We start from the raw sequence: 17,133 nt of genomic DNA, 5'->3' as shown, positions 1-17,133 counted from the left end.
AATCTGCACCCAGAACATTCTCGAAGTGTGTGGTAGCAGCACACCTAAGGAAGAACAAGGTGTTTGTCTACCCGTAGCTGGACGATTGGTTGATCAAGGCCTCCTCCTTCTCGGAAGCTCAAGCACACTTCCAGAAGACATGCGTTCTCTTGAACAAGTTGGGGTTGCACATCAACATGTCCAAGTCTGTCCCGATCCCTGTCCAGTGCATTCAGTACTTGGGAGCCACCATCAATACACTGTCAGCAAGCGTCTCCTTCGGAGGAGCGACGGCAATCGATCTTTCGGAAGGCTCAATCTCTTATGACCGCTTCATGTACAACAGTGAGGACGGTGTCTTCTCTACTGGGGTCGATGGCCTCTTGTATCTTCCTCACTCCTCATGCACGGCTACACATGAGACCTCTGCAGGAGTGCTTGGAGCACCAGTGGGACCAGAGGAAAGGATCTTGGGACGACAAGATACAACTGTCTCTGCATGCTCTTCAGTCTCTGAAGTGGTGGTGTTCAGCGGAGAATCTCCTCAGAGGGGTTCCCTTCCACAAGGACATTCCTACTCAGACTATTGCGACGGATGCGCCTCTCCACGATTGGGGAGCGCATTTGGGAGACTTACAGATTCAAGGAACGTGGTCTCCGATTGAGTCCACGTATCACATCAATTTCCTGGAACTCAGAGCTGTTCACTTGGCACTGAAGGCCTTTCACCCGTCCTTCCAGACCAACTCTCTGCTTGTACAGACGGACAATACGACCACGATGTATTACCTCAACAAGCAGGAGGGCTCGAGATTGCGCACCCTGTCTCAGGAGGTGCAGACGATCTGGCACTGGCTTCTGGCCAGAGGATTGACGATAACGGCTACCCATCTACCAGGTGTGCAGGATGTTCAGGCAGACGCACTGAGCAGACTGATTCAGGAAAACCACGAATGAGTCTTAAACGACGAAGTACTAGGAGAAGGCTTCGAAAGGTGGGAGACTCCAGACGTAGATCTGTTCGCAACCGCCGAAAACAGTAAATGCCGAGACTTCGCCTACAGGTACTACCAGTAAGGGACGCTGGGGAATGCGCTATGGATCAACTGGTCAAACAGCTTTTTGTATGCTTTTCCACCCATTCCCCTGATTCCAGCGGTGCTCATCAAGCTGTCCCAGTCCAGGGCACGGATGATCCTGATTGCCCCGGAATGGCCCAGGCAGTGGTGGTTCACGGACCTGCTTCACCGGTCTCTCCTTCCGCACATACGGCTGCCGTGCAGGCCGGACCTTCTCACAAAGTTCAGGGGGGCAGATGTTGCACCCCAACCTCTCGTCTGAGTTTGGCGGCATGGCTCCTGAGATAGTGCAATATGGCCATTTAAATCTGCCCGAGGATAGCATGGACATACTGAAGGAGTCTAAGCAACCTTCCACTCGGACATCCTATGCTTACAAGTGGAAGAGGTTTTGTATCTGGTGTGAGTCTAAGAACTATGACCCGACTACGTGCAAGGAAGATGTCATCCTTCCTTACCTTCTACATTTGGCACGGTCTGGCCTTAATGTTCATCTCGCTGCCTTGACTGCCTAAAGGAAAAGCCCTTCACAGACTTCCTTATTCCAGATCCCTGTGATCAAAGACTTTTTGAAAGGCTTGAAGAAAGTGTTCCCTCCCGTCAGGCTTCCTTCGCCTTCATGGGAATTGAATGTGGTGCTGTCCAGATTGATGAAGCAGCCTTTTGAACCTATTCATAAGGCTTCGTTGCAGCACCTGTCCTGGAAGGCAGCGTTCCTCGTGGCCATTACATCGGCCCGCAGGGTGAGTGAAATTCAGGCGTTGTGCTGCCAAGAACCTTATACTGTATTTCATGCTGCTAAGGTTGTTATGCGTACTCACCCCAAATTTCTTCCCAAGGTTATTTCTGATTTTCATGTCAACCAGACTAACTTTGCCTATGTTTTTTCAGAATCCTTCATCTCCAGCGGAAAGGTTCTTACATTCCCTGGATGTTAGGAGGGTGTTGAAATTTTATCTGGATAAGACCAAAGATATTTGTAGGTCAGACCAATTGTTCATCAATTATGGATCAGTCAGGACGGGTCTTGCTACCTCTAAGCAGTCCATCTCTAGGTGGATTGTGTCCTGCATACACTGTTACCAGAAAGCTAATAAGACCTTAGGGGGTAAACCTAAGGCTCATTCCACCAGGGGCAAAGCTGCCACGACAGCTTTGCTCCGTAATGTTTCTATTGCAGAAATCTGCAAGGCCGCCACTTGGAAGTCGGTCCATACCTTTGCTAAGCATTACTGTCTGGACACGGATGCCAGGGCAGACGCTCAGGTTGGGCAGGCTTCGCTGCGAAATCTGTTCGCAAACTAGTGGTTATTTCTTGTTTCTCCACCGCCGCTTTGTTGTGGAGATGGGCTTGCCATTCTATTCACTAGATTATGACTATACACGGATCCCCTACTAAAGATGGAGTAGTTTCTGTCCTGTAACTCCAGTTCTGCAGTAGGGGTATCTGTTATAGTCATAAGCGCCCGCCCTCCTCCCCGGTGGAGAGATATTCATGTAAGGAATGCTACAGATCTGGCGTGTTACGCCTTCAAAAAGAACTGAAAGTAAAGGGACCTGCAGTGCATTCTGGGATACTGTGAAGTTCTGGAAAGTTCTCTTAAAGGCACAGTATCCTGTTTTGAGCCACATAATGGCAGCCTATGAGGCTTGTCTGTCCAGGTCTTCCTTTCTATCATTCCAGAGGGTTTTTGCTGCTGAGGCAAGGGAAATCTGGACAGACTTTGCTGTTTGTGGATTTTGGTGGAATTTCTAGTTGAAGTACTGGACAGTGTAGCCTGTTTATAGGCTGCATTATCTGTCTTTAAATTCTGTTAGGTTTCTGTGCAGTTCTGCATTTTTTTCGACACCATAAGAGATTATTTTTGATTGCTCCGGGGTCCACGCACATGGGAGGGACTATTCACTGGATAAGGACTATAACAGAGATACCCCTACTACAGAACTTGAGTTACAAGACAGAAACTACTCCTTCTGTATGTATAGTGACAAGAACTACAGGTACCTGGGGAGGGAGGTGGGTGCATGAGATTCTACTGCTCTACATGCCAACAGATGCTTACTAGGTATGTAGCATTTACTTTTCAAGGCATGCGAGCTGTAGATCACATGCCATTTATTTATTTATTTATTCAAAGTTTTATATAGCGCGAACAAGATCCTTACAGATATCAGAGCGCTTCACAATGGCAGGGTAGGGGCAGTAGGAAAGACCAGAGGTAATGGGAGCAATGTAGTAGTCACTAACATGAAAGGATAATAATAAAATAAAATACATAAAACATATCAATATACAGTCAAGTGAACAGGTAATAAAACGGCACAAGTCATGGATCCCATTACATAGGTGTTCAGGTACACCTTGGGTGTGTGGCAGGCTTATACCAGTGTTTTAGTATAGAGAGCGCACTGAGTGAGGGCATCGGGAGGGTGAATCAGTGACCCAATGTGTCTCATATATTGGTCGGTAGGACGAAAGAAGCGTAGTAGTGTCACCATCAAGTAGAGGTATAATGCCAAAGGACAAGGTGAGCATTGATACAAGGCAATGTAGAGTCTCTGATCCACTACCTATAAGGTTCAGGAGATCTTGGCCAGAAGGATGGTTTTCACCTCTTTCTTGAAGAGTGCAGCGGAGGAGATACGCCTAGTTTCAGGCGGGAGCGCATTCCAGATCCTGGGTGCCATTCCTGAGAAGGAGCGCTTGTAGGTTTTCTCTTTCCTGAATCTACGGGGCTTCAGGAGTAGATTTTTTGAGCTTCTATTGGACCTCGAACCTCCTGATATGGACAATTTTTGAGCGAGGTAGTTGGGTGCATTGTGGTGCACGGCCGCGTGTGTCATAACTGCAATTTTTAGTTGTATTCTGGCTTCAAAAGGCAGCCATTTTAGGGACTTTAAATCTGGGGAAATATGCGAATGTTTTCTTGAGCCAGTAATGAGTCTTGCGGCAGCGTTCAGGGAGGCTCTTAAGGGTGCTGTAGTGGATAGCGGGAGTCCGCTGAGGGTCACAATTCCGTAGTCGATTCGAGGGATGACTAACGCTTGTACAGCAGTTCGGAAGTCTTCAGTCGGAAGGAAGGGTTTGATTTTCCTCAGTGTGTTTATTTGGAAATTAGCTGCTTTTGTGGCTTTGCTGATGTGTTGCTGCATGTTGAGCTTGGCGTCCAGTGTGATGCCTAGGGATTTCGCTGAGTCCACGATGGTGGGTTGGACATTGAGTGCCGGTTGTTGAGCCATGTTTGGGTGGTGGAAATTTTCGCCGGGGGTGAGATGAGAAGGAACTCAGTTTTCAGAGCATTTAGTTTGAGGTGATTATCGGCTAGCCAAGATTGAGTGTTAATAAGCGTGGAATTCAGATGTTTGATATCTTCCGGAGATTGAAGCTTTAGGTACAGTTGTGTGTCGTCGGCGTACATATGGAATTGGACATTAGAAGCTTGGAGCAAGGTGGCGAGCGGTTCCATGACGAGGTTGAACAAAGTGGGGGAGAGGGAGGATCCTTGTGGAACACCTAGATCCGCAGGCACAGGTGAAGATAGCACATTATCGATCTTGAACTTCTGAGATCGGTTGTGTAGGAAGGACGAAAACCATTTGAGAACCGTTCCCGATAGACCCATTCTAGTGCTTAGCAGTTCCAGCAGGTTCTCATGTTTGACCGTGTCAAATGCTGACGAGAGGTCAAGAAGGATGAGGAGACAGGACTCATTGCGATCAAGAATTTGGAGGGCGTCATCAATTGTGTGTCATAGCTGTTTCCGTGCTATGTTTCGCTCGGAATCCTGATTGATGAGAATTGAGGAGGTCAAATTGGTCAATGTGTCTTGTTAGTTGGAGTTGGACACATTTCTCCAGCAGTTTGGCCAGGGTGGGGATATTGGTGATGGGTCGGTAATTGTTTAGGTCAGTCGGATCAGCTGTAGGTTTCTTGAGTATAGGTGTGACTTGCCCCACCTTGAGGGAGTCCGGAATGAGGCCTTGTTGCAGGGAGCAGTTGATGATTTTGGTCCAGAGAGGGAGGAGCAAGGGGATGAAGTCTTTTACAGCATTAGCAGGTAGAGGGTCTGTGTGGTGGTTAGAGGGCTTCAAGGTGCAGAGCAGTTTGTGTATTGTTTCTTCCGAGTAGGTATCGAAGTACTGCCAGGAAGCCATGTTTTTAGGTTGAGTGTTAGCCATTCTTGTGTGGTTGGGGAATCGGCTTACATCCATGATGAGGTCATTTCTTATGTTGTCAGTCTTTAGCTTAAAGAAAGCAGAGAAGTCTTCACAGTGTGGGGTGTCGCTTGTTGTGCTACTTGATTGTAGGGGTTGTGCCTTTGTTTGGGTTTTGATTAGTTTGAAGAGTTTTCTTGGCCTGTTTTTTGCTTGGTCCAATTGGCGGCTGAAGAAGTCCAATTTTGTGCGCTTTATTTTCCTGAAGTAGGCATTTCTCTTGTTTTTGAGCCTTTTGAGGTGCAGTGCTGAGGGGTCCGCTCTCCAAGTGCGCTCTGCCATTCGCATCGAACGCCTGTCGTCATTGAGTCTGTCGTCATACCAGGGGTTAGAAGTTTTGGTGGAGACTCTCTTCAGTTGCAGTGGGGCGACTTCATTGACTAATGTATTCATAGATTCAAGGTAGTGGTCAGTCAGTGATTGAACATCCATGGCACCTGAGGGGGGAAGGAGCAGATTGCCGATGTGGGGAGGCAGAGTAGAGGCGTTGAGATTCTTCATGTCCCTTTTCCATGTTTTGGATTTGATTGGTTGAGTCGGGTTAGGTTTAACTTTTTCATTGATAAAGAAGGTGATAATGTGGTGATCTGACCAGTCGCAGGGTAGAATCGTCTCCAGTTGTGTAGAATTCTCTTTGGCAATGATGAGATCAAGTATCGCGCCTTTGTCGTGTGTTGGTCTATCGCATATTTGGGTGAGGTCAAGTGCATTAAGGAAAGTTTTGAGACTGTTTACCACTGTGTCTTTCTGGTCGTTCCAGTGGAGATTGAAGTCACCCAGGTAGACTTGGGTGGTCTGCCGACCGGCATTGGAAGTGATCATGTCCATGGGTTGTTGGGTGAATATGAGATTGTCACCAGGCGGGTGATAGATGAGATGTAGAGCACAAACTTGTTTGCCCTCGCTGGTAATGTCGAGGCAGAGGAGTTCACAGGAGGAGAGGGAGGGGGAGGTGACTTTAGTAACGGAGAGGTTGCTTTTAAAAATGCATGCATAGACTATACAGCAGGCTCCCTAAGAGGTGGCTATCCAGTGTCGTCTTACTAACACACAATAGTGCTAGGTGAACATGTATGGTGTAGACCATGTTGCAGCCGAGTGTAATGAGCAGGGGGGGTTAGTTACAGTCCTCTTGGCTTTGGCACAGCATATTTGAGTACATTTAAGGATCCACCTACCAGTTTCTGATTTGGAGCAAGGATTGCCCTTATGAGGTGGTGCAAAAGTGCCAGAGTGGTTTTGTCTTTCGAAATTGTGCTTTCCGTGTATTACAATAGTGCTCTCCTATCTAAGGTGTGTAGCGCTTGTTCTGCAACAGAATCAGGTTGAGGGCAGTGTAGGAAGGTGGATATACGACTATGGTTGCCCCCAACTTTTTGCCTGGTGTTTTGCTGGTTTTTCGAATTAGTTGACCTGGGACCCTGCTATTCAGGGTCCCAGGCCCACTGCTCTCTGTAAAATGGATTCCATGTACCTTAGGTGCATTTACCAATTGGTACTGGGCCACCTTATCAGTACCTGTACAGTGTACTATAGGTACCCAGGGCATAGGTGTACCCAGGGCCTACCAGGGGCTGCAGCATGTATTATGCCACCCCTGGCTGGCCACCCAAATCTGACACAACTGGCTGCACGACAGCTGGGGCAAGGTGGTGTAAACACCCTTTGCTTTAGATATAGTATTCCTATATCTAACCCTAAAATGGACGCATATATTCCTGTCAGTCACTTCTATGGCAGGCCTTATCAATCCTGAAGGCAGAGCGCGTGGAATTATGTGAGATGGTGCTCTGGCATGAGCTGAGCCCATTTGCAGCTTGCGGAACCAAGTCCTAATAGCTGTTCCATGATAACGCTATACCATATACTCTTAAGTGCATTATGTACCTCACGGTCAAATGCTAACTTTGGTATCGCTTTATCAAAACATGTCGAGTAAGGTGTCATACGAATTGGAATACTAACCCCTCGCCAATTCTGGCGACGGGGTTAGCATTCCACCCTTCTAGAGGGACACGACATGTATGTAACTGTGAACCCCGGTTAAAGTTAACTCGAGCCTCAGCATCACAAAATGGATGCTGCCACCACAGACAAGTCTGACCTCCTGCTGCTGGGAGTCCTTCCAGCGAGGAGGGCTCGGACAAAGGGTTTCCTGTCAGGGGCCGTGCTAGCACCATCCCAGACAGGGTTTTGTATATCCCAGGTAGGCAGGGCTGAGAGGAAGGTGACTGCAAGTGGCACCCCGGTGCTCACTGTGCATATGCCCGCTCAAACCAGTTCCAGGGGCACCCCAGCCCCTGAGCTGGGAAAAGACCGGACAAAGGAGATGGGTGTAACCACCCCCCTCCTGGTCCCACCCATGGGCAGGACCTAGTCGCGTGCCAGCCCCTTTTCTTAGGATAAAGGTAGGAGCGGGCCCCCTTCCCAAATTAGATAATCTTGAATCTTGAACTACTTTCCACGAAAGGAACTCTTGACATTCTCTGAAGACTCTCCCTTGTGGCTAAGGAGTAGCCACCCTGCACCCGCAGGCACCACCTAAGCATTTGCGGTTTGCTGCACGTCCATCCTCCGGATCAAGACTGACCAGCTGGACGAGACCCGGATTCCCTGGCATCTCTGACCTCTACCTGCATCATCAGCCCAGCTGAGATTCGTGGGTGTGACGAGACCTGAGGGACCGGCCATCTTTAAAACCTGCACGACGCTTAACCAGCACGACTGCCGAGGGATCCTCAAGTGAGTGCACTGGGGTTTGAGAAGCCCCGACCCAGAGCAGCTCCAGCACCGAAGTCCAGCCCCCCAGCATCCACGAGATCTGCATGGGGCCCTTCTGCTTGTTTGCTGCTTGCCACGTTGTCCTGTCACTTGCCGGTTGGCTAGTGACCCTCCTGACGTACCACGACGTTTTCACCGCTGGTCCAGGTCCCCTAGACTGGCCCTTACTTCTTGTCCAACAAGAAGTGCCCTTGACCCTCCTGGTCCACTCAAGACGCCATTTTGACTCCACCGCGTGGGCTTGCCTTTGCCAAGGTTTGTTGCTCCAATCTTGGATCCAGCATCACCGACAGCAGATACCCTCGTGGGACAGCTCGCACCTCCAGCCTGGTCGCCGACAACGCCTCCTGGCCCGTGTGGCTGCAGAGTCCAGCGTGGCCCACTCACCTGATCGCGGTGACCTCATCCGGTGCCATCGTCGTTTGGAATGATATATAGTGCTCACTATTCTAGTGATCATTGTGTATCAGGCCAACTTCTCACAGGCAGAATTCAGGTAATTCTACAGACTAATGTGCAAGAAATGCAGATACTACCATAGGTAGGAATGTGGGATTTGTACGAAGAACTTCTTTATCTTTGGGTAGAGGGGAAAAAAGGTTCTTCTATGGTTAGTGTCTGTAGTTCCCCACTCACTGAAGTGATTGCAATGAGGAAAGCGGTGTTCTAAGTGAGGAACTGTAGTTCGCATGTGTTCAAACTGTGAGCCCATTAATCTTGTGATGACTCTTAACATTCCATACTGGGCAGGTGGAATTATTTGAGACATAACTTTAGTCCTACGAAGGCTTTGATTACAGGTACCCTAAATAGGGATAGATGTTGCGCATTTTGAAGATATACAGCTATCTCCGCGAGATGCAGTCTGAAACGTATAGGCCAATGCAGACTGCTGCAAATTTAACAGTTAGCAGAAAATATTTTGAATGAAAGAATCAAGAGGGTTGATATAAATGCAATAGATAACAAAACGCTCACATTTGGCTGCACAGCAGGCTCTTTTGGTAGGCCTTCTGGTCTTCCTAATGTTCATAATCTGGTGGAAGACTCCTATCCAATCTCTATGACATCAGGAGCCTGATCACGAGGTTGTGGTTTGGGATGTGGGTGTTTGAACTCCATCTCCTCAAACAGCCATGGAGAAATCAATAATTTTTGATGCAGTACCAAGGAGAGCCCAAACAGGGCACTGAACCACGGTAGACATGCCCATATAGGAGCTACCAGGATTAGTTTGAGATGTTTGGCCAAGTTTCCAAACCACTGATGGAATTAGTGGAGGTGGAAATGAGTAAGCAAATATCCAGTTTATCCATAGAGCACTGCCTTTGGATAACTGGTGTGGGTACCTGAAGGCGAGACTTTTAGCATTTTGGGCAGGAACTTAGGGTGAATTCTCATAACACTGTATAAGGCTTGGTGCAACACAAGGCCTAAATCTCTCACCCTGCAGGCAGATGTTATAGCCACCTGGAAGGCGCTGCTTTCCAGGAAAGAAAGAGTGCAGAGAAGCCTTATGAATGGGTTCAAAAGGTTCCTTCATCAACAGAGACAGCACCACATTCAGTACCCATGAAGGTGACAGACAACTAACTGGAGGAAACACGATTCAATCCTTCAAAAAATCTTGAATTACAGGAGTCTGGAAGGTTTGTGAAGGGCATTTCCTATATGCAGTTAATGCTGCGAGGTGTACCTTAATGAATGGAAATTAAGGCCAGATTGAGCCAAATGCAAGATATGGAAAGATAACATTCCCTGAAGGAGGTAGGATCAGCATTCTTGGACGTGCACGAGATGCAGAACCTCTTCCACTTATAGGCAGTCAATGCAGCGAGATGAACCTTAATGGAATGAACATTAAGGCCAGACCTCGCTAAATGTAGAAGGTAAGGAAGGAAGATGTCTTCCTTGCACGTCGTCTGGTCATAGTTCTTAGACTTACACCAGATACAAAACCTCATCACTTGGAAGCATAGGAAGTAAGAGTGGAAGGTCGCTTAGCCTCCTTCAGTATGTCCATGCAATCTTCGGATAGATTCAAATGGCCATATTGCACTCTCAGGAGCCATGCCGCCAAACTCAAAGACGAGAGGTTGGGGAGCAACATCTGCCCCCCTGAACTTTGTGAGAAGGTGCGGCCTGCACGGCAGCCGTATGTGCGGAAGGAGAGACCGGTGAAGCAGGTCTGTGAACCACCACTGCCTGGGCCATTCCAGGGCAATCAGGATCATCCGTGCCCTGGGCTGGGACAGCTTGATGAGCACCGCTGGAATCAGGGGAATGGGTGGGAAATCGCACAGAAAGCTGTTCGACCAGTTGATCCATAACGCATTCCCCCGCGTCCCTTGCTGGTAGTACCTGGAGGCAAAGTCTCGGCATTTGCTGTTTTCGGCGGTGGCGAACAGATCTATGTCTGGAATCCCCCACCTTTCGAAGACTTCTCCTAGTACTTCGTCGTTTATGACCCATGGGTGGTTTTCCTGAATCAGTCTGCTCAGTGCGTCTGCCTAAACATTCTGCACACCTGGTAGATGGGTTAGCAGTTATCGTAAATCCTCTGGCCAGAAGCCAGATCGCCTGGGCCTCTTGTGACCGAGTGCGTGATCTTGAGCCCCCCTGCTTGTTGAGGTAATACATCGTGGTCGTATTGTCCGTCTGTACAAACACGGAGTTTGTCTGGAAGGACGGATGAAAGGCCTTCAGTGCCAAGCGAACAGCTCTGAGTTCCAGGAAGTTGGTATTGTACGTGGACTCCATCAGGGACCATGTTCCTTGAACCTGTAAGTCTCCCGAATGTGGTCCCCACCTGTGGAGAGGCATCCGTCACGATAGTCTGAATGGGAATGTCCTTGTGGAAGGGAACCCCTCTGAGGAGATTCTCCGCTGAACACCACTTCAGAGACTGAAGAGCATGCAGAGACAGTTGTATCTTGTCGTCCCAAGATCCTTTCCTCTGGTCCCACTGGTCCTCCAAGCACTCCTGCAGAGGTCTCATGTGCAGCCGTGCATGAGGAGTGAGGAAGATACAAGAGGCCATCGACCCCAGTAGAGAAGACACCGTCCTCACTGTTGTAAATGGAGCGGTCATAAGAGCCTGAGCCTTCCAAGGATCGATTGCCGTCGCTCCTCTGAAGGAGACACGCTTGACAGCATATTGATGGTAGCTCCCAAGTACTGAATGCACTGGACCGGAGTCGGGACAGACTTGGACATGTTGATGTGCAACCCCAGCTTGTTCAAGAGAACGCAAGTCTTCTGGAAGTGTGCTTGAGCTTCCAAGAAGGAGGACTTGATCAACCAATCGTCCAGGAACGGGTAGACAAACAACTTTTTCTTCCTTAGGTGTGCCGCTACCACTGCCATGCACTTGGAGAATGTTCTGGGTGCAGATTTCAGCCCGAATGGCAGTACTGTGTACTGATGCCAGCTTGAAATCGCAGAAACTTCCTGTGTTTGCATGTAATGGGCACATGGAAGTACGCATCCTGTAGGTCTACTGCACAAAGCCAGTCTCCCGTTGCAACTGAGGATAAATCTTATGCAACGACAGCATGCGAAACTGCTCTGCTAATCCACTTGTTTTCCTACTGCAAGTCCAGAATGGGACTGAACTAGTTCTTATCCTTGCGAACCAGGAAGAACCGGGAGTACAGACCTCTTCCTTGAGACCACCTGGAGCTCGCGCAGTTGATACTGCGAGCTGACCGGAGGGATCGCTTGAGGCGGGCTGATGAACCGAAGACTATCCATTGCAAACAATATTCAGCACCTACTTGTCCAGAGTAATTTTTCTCCAATCTGCCAGAAATAATTGAACGCCCCCCCGAGCGGGTAATGGATGAAGGGGAAGTAAAAGCTCAGGGTCGTGACCCAGCCGGGCCCTTGTTCGCTGTAGAGGACTGCTGTCCCCCTCTACCCTTCTGGTGCTTCTGGAAGTGTCTCCTGAACTGCTGCTGCTGTCCCGAAGACTGCCGTTGTCCTCTTCCCTGTGCACCGAACCGTCTCTGGAACATTTCTTTGGGCTTCTCCAAGACCACGGCCGTAAGTGTCTCCGCGCGGGCCATCTCATCTTAGTGTTTTCCGAAAAAAGGTTTCCCCGGAAAAGGGCAGATAGGCCACCCACCCGCTGCTGGGCCTCCGGCTTGAGTGACATGAGCCTGAGCCAAGCATGGCGCCGCTGATTGATCCCATGACAGTAATCAAGGGCAGCCAACAGAGACATCTGCCGCTGCGCTGATGACCTGATTTGACACCAGCATCCCTTCCTTGAGGATCTCTTGGAAGTCCTCCCTCTTGTCTCTTGGTAGGAGTTGCACGAACTGTTGCAGGGAGTCCCACAGGGCCCAGTCATAACATCTTGGCAGCGCTGTATCGCTGGACGCCTTCATGGCCGTGGACGCAGCCCCACAAACCTTCCCTCCCAGCCGAGTCGATCCATCAACTTTATCTGGCGGCACGGTGGAGGACAGGGAGGTAGTGAGTAACTTCCTGGCTGCCTTCACCATCACCGAATCCAGTACTGGATCTACCCTCAAAGGCCGGGTCCAAATCAGGGGCCCTGTACTTCAGAAGTCGGGAGGGAGCGGCCTTCACTACCGCTGATGTGAGGAACAGCTCCTCTGCAGGTTCTACCAAACCAGGTACTAGTGGCAGTAGAGGGCGAGAAATGCTTCTTGTGAAGCGTTTCGAATATCACGGAGGTCGTTGGTGTTGGAGTGGTCACCGTGATACCCAATTTTGCAACCCTCCTCAGGAGAACCTCCTGGAATGTGCTTATGTCGTCCACCGGAGACACCCCGGTCCCTGTGGAGTCTGATAAAGTTGGCGAGTAGGAGCGGCTCCTGGAGGAGTCCGTGCGGGACCTAGATCCCAGTCTCCTATGGCAACGCCTTGATCTGGTGGAGGATCCGCGTTGACTCCTCGATCTTCCTCAAGAAATCGATGGTGTTGACACCGGTGAACTCAAGACGTCGACCTCATCCAAGTTCTCGAAATCATACCCCTAGACGCCGATCAACTACAATTCTACGAACCAGAGCCCTGGGTCATCTGGGAGCAGATGGTAGTCCTACCTTGTCACCAACAAATCCATTGCCTTTTCTGGGCTTTTTCTTGACTGGGGAGCCCACCAGAGGCGGATGCACAGGTAGAGGATTACGATAGAGTCCCTCCATGCACTGAAGTCCCACCTGTTTCCTGATGTCTCCTCTGCTCCAGGCCTAGGAGACAAACCTTCTCCCTGACACACGGTCCTCCTGGAAAAAGTGACAAATATCACAGGAGTCGGGGACATGGCTTGAAGGGAGACCGAGTATACACACTCTGTGGGGGTCAGATTTAGCCTTCTTCCTACCGCACTCCGGGACCTTGTCTAAAGGTGGCAAAACTGCTCAAAAACAGTAACTGGAAGAAGACCCCAGAAGTAGAGTAAAACTCAAAACACTGGAAAAGTTCCAAAAATTGAATACACCCAAAAAGGTAGAGCTCAATGCTCCAGGGTACCGCTAGCAGGAGCCAGAAAAAACGAACTACTGTGTCTCTAATGAACTCTCCAGACACAATGGCAGCCTGTGAGGCTTGTCTGTCAAACCCTTCCTCTTCATCATACAAAAGATTTTAGTGAAGGGGAGTTTCTCTAGGTGTGAAACTTTACAAATTGTACAAAATGTTTTATTGCTCTTTCACTTCAAGATTAAGTGCTGGTCAGTTTAGTAGCCTTGTAGTTTTAGGCTGCATTATTGGTCTTTGATTTTCTCCCAAGTGTCTATACAGGACTGCAGAAGACAACTTACGACTATTTAGATTGCTCCGGGGTCCATGCACATGGGTGGGACCATTCACTATACACAGATCCCCACTACAGAAACCCTCTTCAAAGATAAACAAAGTGCAAAGATCCAGACCCAACACTAGACTGCGTTCTATGCATAGCATGTGATCTACAGCTCATACCTCAAACAAAATTAATTTAAAGACCGCAACCACATGTAGAAGTTCCGTGGGGGAAAGGAGGCACAAGTGACAAAAAAACCCACAGAAATGGGACTATTCGTATTTAGGAGTTATCTGGACCCAACCACTGACAGAATGTTCAGTATGTGAGTCCAGAAAAGATGTACACCACAAATACAGGGGTGTGGAATTTATTACAATATCTACTGGTCCATGGGGCAGGCTGCTTAATAAATCTACTTGTCCTGTAACAAAATCCACTTGTCCCCTTTGTGCCATGTAATGCGGCAACAATTTACGCAGCAATCTCAATATATAAGAGTTCCGATATAGCCTCTCTTGATTATGCCAGGGTTCATACCATAGTAGTGTTTGAATACTAGCAATTCCCTTATGCTGTTAGGTTTCTGCAGGTCTACATACTGGGGCTGAAGGTAGTGGTAAGCAATAGTTCCAGGGTTGGAATGCCCTTTTTAGTCTGTGCAAACCTACTAACATGCATGTTTTAAGGGTTTTCACCAATTCTTCTCTAATCATTTCCCATACTGAGAACGGGTGGAAATTTACTAGTGGCAGACTTAAAACTTCTTCCAGGGTTGGGAAAAAAGTGAACTTGAAAACTTTCAGATTTTCACATAAGCAAATCTACACCTGCATATTTGCTCATGCTAAAATGCAGTCCACAAATATTTTCTGGGAGTAATATTTCTTGGCCTACTTCTGTAAATTCTTGTAAATTCATGCAAACTGTACATATGCACTTCATGCAAGGATATATACCATGGATGCACTTTCAAGACTTTCTTTAATAATTGGGCCTCTAATTAGACCTGGCGTTAACCATGACCTTGTGTTTTGTTTTTTATTCTGTCTCTCAGTCTGTCTATCAGCTGGCGTCCCTGTAAGTGACAGTATTTTGCTCTTTTAGAAGAAGCATATTGGCACACAAAGTAGTTTTGTTAAGTGCCCAGAACCGCTGTGGCAATATATGCTGAGACCAACCATTTTTTGTTTTGCTTTTGCCAATGCTTGTTAGAATGGGGAGGACCCAGCAGCTCCCACACTGTTAAGGTTTCAGAAAAACCATGCCTAAACAAGTCACGCCTTGACAAAACCAAAAGGCTGACCACCAATTTAAGACCCACTAGCTTTGCCAATGCTGGTTTGTTCTTGTTTTCCATATTCGTATTCAAACTGGTTACACTAATATTCCATCTAAATATTTTTGGGAAATACTAATATACATTAACATGTTACTAAATGATGCTGCAAAGATATGCTACCTAAAATCTTACAGTAGTTTAGCTAAATGTTTTTTCTTACATGCATTTTGTTGTGAACCTTTTATTTTGAAAGCAAATTATCACCACTTTTGCTTTCAAGCTTCTGCAAATATTTGCATATAATCAGAGAGCATTCTGGGTGCATTATACAGAGCCTCATATTAAACGTTGAAAATGTGTGTACACTTTCATACCGAAACCACTGTCAGTAGTGCAGGCTGAGCTTAACACATTTACTTGTAGTGCTCACCGTAGTAAAGGCTTTGCGTTAATGAACCATATATACAAGTTAGAACAGCATAAACACATAACTTAGAACACACACTTTACCTTAATTGTAGAGAATACCCTTCCTCGAGCAGCAATGTGGTACTGTAAACTGGCAGCCAAAGGGTTTGTGCTGCAGGGGGTTGGGCCTACTTGTCCCGAGGACAAAATGCACATTAAAACTTGTTGCCCTTTACCCCAAACAATGTCCCGGGCGTCGGGCTATAGGAATTCCACATCCCTGCAAATATAATCCCAAAACTAGCTCACTACTATTTCTGCAGCGCATACTATTGCCAGTTCCCTATAGGCACACCCACAGAAAACGTGTGGTTACATCTTCAGTATTAACCGTAGGTGTAGGTTTAATATGCATCTCGTTCAACTTTCTCAAGTATGCCGATTAACCCCTTCCATGCTGGCACGTTTCCGCCCCTGTGCGGTAAACAAACGAACAGGGGCGGGCCATGACGAACCCCAGCCGTCATCAGCACACGAGCACTTTAGTGCATGACGGCTGGGGTTCGTCACCAGCATGGAAGGGGTTAAACCCCATGTTTTAACCACATGCTCACGGAGAAGCAGCTGATTCTTCAGCATAACGTAAAGCAGAGTGGATTATTTCTGTGATGCTGTTCCCAAACTGCGATCTAATGCAGGACTTGGCCAATCACCATTTAACCTTGGGTGTAAGCTGATGGGTGATAGCAATGATCAGTCATGCTGGTGTCCCCTCGTGTGAAGTGTGCACCCGTGTTTGGGCCTAGAGCTTTGATGCCCATTCGCTCTTTACTTCCAGCCACAAGATTACCCATAAGCAGAAGTGCTATGCCTCTTGTTTGGGGCTCTGTGTTCAGGTAGCCTAAGGCTGGGGCTGGCACGTAATCAGTTGGGACCTCAAGAAAAACATTTTAGTATGGGTTACTTTATTTGAGAGTGTTAAAAGCACTGCAAATTACCTTGTTTATCCAGCAGTTTTAACCTCATCCATGCTGCCACGATTTACCGCCGGTGCTGGGGCCCAATGTTAATGGGTGTGGTCATGACGGAACGGTTCCGTCATGAGCACAGCCCAACCGATGCTCATGACGGAACCGTTCCATCATGAGCATCGAAAGGGTTAAGGATAACTGGTGATAAGGTACCTGCTGGATAGATGGAAGGTTCTTCTAGTATCAAACAGTATTCTGTTAATCTCAGTAGGTTACTGCTTTGGTTAGATGTTACTGTGCAGGTCATGAGTTACAACTATAATCTAGTACAGATAGCTATGAACTGCTAAAGTGCTCCATGCACTACAAACTTGTTCACGCTTTGAGGCCATTTAAAAAATATTTAAAATTGTCTCGAAAGGTTCATCCGTTTGAAGAATTTATGTAGTTCGCATCTGGCCGCATGGCAGTGGGACCCGGTATAACATTACTACTAGGTGATGTAGGGAGCGCTGTGATTTTACAATGATAGAATGCTGGGGAAGCAACACATTTGATTATAGCTGTAAGAATGAATTGGGAATTTAGATTTGTGCGGTCACATTTTGCAGCCAATTGATGCATACGATTTTTTCAAATAAA

The sequence above is a fragment of the Lissotriton vulgaris genome, chromosome 2_1 (assembly GCF_964263255.1).
Source record: "Lissotriton vulgaris chromosome 2_1, aLisVul1.2, whole genome shotgun sequence".
Taxonomy (NCBI): Eukaryota; Metazoa; Chordata; class Amphibia; order Caudata; family Salamandridae; genus Lissotriton; species Lissotriton vulgaris.
The sequence above is the reverse complement of the archived record's forward strand: the minus strand, read 5'-3'. Positions refer to the sequence as shown.